Below are 3,072 nucleotides of genomic sequence, written 5' to 3' on the forward strand. Positions count from 1 at the left end.
CGAGCCCCGGAGTACCCTATGCGGATCCGCGCCGGATCCGCGTTAACTTGACAACCCCCATGTTACAGCATTTTAATTTCCGGTTTCTTTTTCTTCGTCTTCACATTATTCTGCATTTCAGCTTTTGCCGGAATGCTCAGAGCGGCAGCACGTCCCTGCCCCTCCCCCCTTCCAACGCAGCACTGGCTGGTGGGCGCCACCTAGCGGCGGTGTAGGAAAGTGTTACTGGCCCGCCAAGGCAGAGGAGCCTGTCAGGCACGAGGTGACGGTCAGCTCTACTGGTTCCACGCGCGACGCCCACTCAGCACACAGCAGGAGCGGCATCGGCGACGGCGGAGACACTGTGAGTAAACGGCAGTCAGTCGCCTGACCCGAGTTGAACTCGTTAAAGCATTCCGGTAAAGCTGACTGCAGGTGGACGCAAGGAACAAGAAAACGTAAGTCACCATGTTAAAGCAAAGCGATTTCTGTTTTCTTCTTCGCTGCATTCTTTTGCATTTTACCTTTCCCGGAATATTTTATTCGTCCTCTCAGTTTCAAGCGGGCGTTGCTTCTTTCGACTGCAAGGGAAGTGGAAAGAAGGATTGAATCTATGTTTCCAGATAGTGGAACACAATATGCTGGAAAGGTTTTCGGACATTTTTTCAGGTTGTGCATAGTTGGCTGAGCGATTAGCGAAGCCCATTACTCCACTGACCGAAAAAGTTTCATTCTGTTTGTGTGTGTGTTTGTTTGTTTGACTGTCCGCACGATAACTGGTGAAAGAATAAAGCATTCAGGTAAAGCTAAAATGCAGAAGAATGCAGGGAACGAGAAAACGGAAGTCACCGTGTCAAAGCATAGCGATTTCCGGTTTCTTCTTCCCCGCGTTCTTCTGCTTTTCAGCTTTACCGGAATGCTATATTGAAAGAGCGGTCTGGGAATTTCAGGGTCGTTTTGTATCATTAAAAGACAGATCGAGTTCGAAGTTGAGCATTCTAGCTCAAAAATTGACTTTTTAAAAAATCAAAAACCACAGGCTGCAAATATTTCTTCCTTTAAAAAAACATTTTATGGGCCCCTAAGAGGTAATTCGTGGAAGTAGATTCCTATGGTCGAAAATTTCATCCGTTTTGCTCTATCTTGTACCGTTTTTGCGCTATGGTGCATTTCCTCACGAAAAAAACGTGAAAAAGAACAAAGGTCTACTGGGTAGATGTACGCCAGACCACGTCTCGCGTAACAGGCTTCGCGATATCTCACGAAACACTTACGCTGCGACGCGCCTGGCATACATCTGCCTAGGCCTGCGGCGCTGGCAAGCGCAAAAATGTACACAAAGATACGGGTCTTTGGCCCGTCAACTTCCCGTCATTTCGATTAAGAATGCAGGGTTGTGCATTTTTTCGCTTATTTTCGTTAAAAACTCCCTGTGGCGCCTGAATGGTTTAAGATAGAGCCAAACTTGATGAGTTACGCCTTAGAAAACTGTTAAAAAAAAAAAAAATAATTAAAAAAACAGTATTTGTGAGACCTGTGGTTTTTGCGAGGGGGAAATCACTAGGGTTCGTAGCGTACGGACTATTTCGTGGTATTTCTCCTACCATTTCGGTTATTTCTCCTACCACTTCGGCTATTTCCCTCCTATTTCGGATAATTTCAGTCTATTTCGCGCTATTTCGGAGTATTTCAGGGGTATTTCGCGACTATTTCACCGACTATTTCGCGTCTATTTCGTCTTTATTTCGCTCTATTTCGCCTCTATTTCGCCTTTATTTCGCCTTTATTTCGGACTATTTCGGGGGAGGGTGTACGAACTATTTCGCAAGTGATTTCCACCTCGGTTTTTGATATTTTTTTTAAATCCAATTTTTAGCTAGAATGCTCTTCTCCGAACTCGATCTGTCTTTTTATGATACAAAACGACCCTAAAAATCTTAGGCCGCTAGCTCAATAGGGTATTCCTCTACAACACAATCGGAATCTAAAGAAGAAAAGCATGACTACCCGATCTATTTCGTCCTGAACGCTGATTGGCCAAAGTTGGCGTGGCTGTAGCGATCAGCCAGTGAGCGCGCAGAGGTAAACGGATCGAGCAGTCATGCTTTTCTTCTTAAGGTTCCAGTTGGCTTGCAGCGGAATACCCAATTCGTTCTCGAGTAATCGTGACGACAAACAAACACACACACGCAGACAGACAGACAGACAGACAGACAGACGCGAAACTCTTTGATCATCACTGGAGTAATAGGCTTCGCTAATCGCTCAGCCAATAATAGACCCTATTCGTTCTCGGCTAAAAGTGAAGAAGACAGGAATCCCGACCGGAACCAGTTCCGATAAATAACGCTATTTTAACGTTTAAATGGCTTTGGAAGGTAGAAGCACCATCCACAATGTTTGTGACAATTTTTTATGTCGGGTTTACAAGTTTTCTTGCGAAGAAATGGCAGGATAAAGGTACTGGTTCCGGTCGGGATTCCCGTTTTCTTCTCCCGGAGCCGAGACTGAATAGGGTCTATTAAATCGTATAAAAGACTTCATGTCACAGAATAGATGGTTCCGGCAGTGCCCGTTTAAAGAAGAATTAATGAAATCACCACCGGAAACAGTTCTAAAGTTATAGCTTAAATAAGTGAAAACTAATATTGACAGTTACTAGAGATTTAATTGAGGTCATTCACGTCGAACTGCACTGTCAAATGACAAAAATAACGGCACTTTGGGTACTGGTTCCGGTCCCGACTTCTTCATTTCTTCTCAAAAACTGGCCTGCCGGCCGATAACGAGACAGTCCAGCTCCAAAAGCAAATTCAAAATACAGACGCTAAGGCTCGTATCTTTAAATTCAATAAGGCATCAAAATAAGACTGAAAATCTGCTTATCAAAACTGAAACGTTCATCGGCAATATCGGCAACGGCAACCTTTATCAAGACGGGATACTTTCACCTTACCTAGGAGCGCTTTATCATGTTTCAGAAAGCTGTGGTTAAAATCAAAAACAACGAAAATCAGCAAATTATGCTAGAATCGCCATTCAAATTTTGCTGAATTCGTAATTTCTGCGTGCGCGAAAACAAGCACGTTCATA

At 44.1% G+C, this 3,072-nt stretch overlaps 1 protein-coding gene across 1 annotated transcript in view; it reads left to right on the plus strand.

Moving 5' to 3' along the window:
- Positions 1-418: 418 nt before the first annotated feature.
- LOC113214187 (uncharacterized) overlaps positions 419-3,072 on the plus strand; it is a 50,408-nt gene continuing 47,754 nt past the window's right edge. The window contains exon 1 of the mRNA XM_052265519.1: positions 419-437. The gene's annotated coding sequence lies outside the window, so the exon portion shown is untranslated. The remainder of the gene's footprint in view (positions 438-3,072) is intronic.

Source organism: Frankliniella occidentalis, unplaced genomic scaffold, assembly GCF_000697945.3.
Source record: "Frankliniella occidentalis isolate FOCC.00 unplaced genomic scaffold, Focc_3.1 Scaffold27, whole genome shotgun sequence".
NCBI classification, from domain to species: Eukaryota; Metazoa; Arthropoda; class Insecta; order Thysanoptera; family Thripidae; genus Frankliniella; species Frankliniella occidentalis.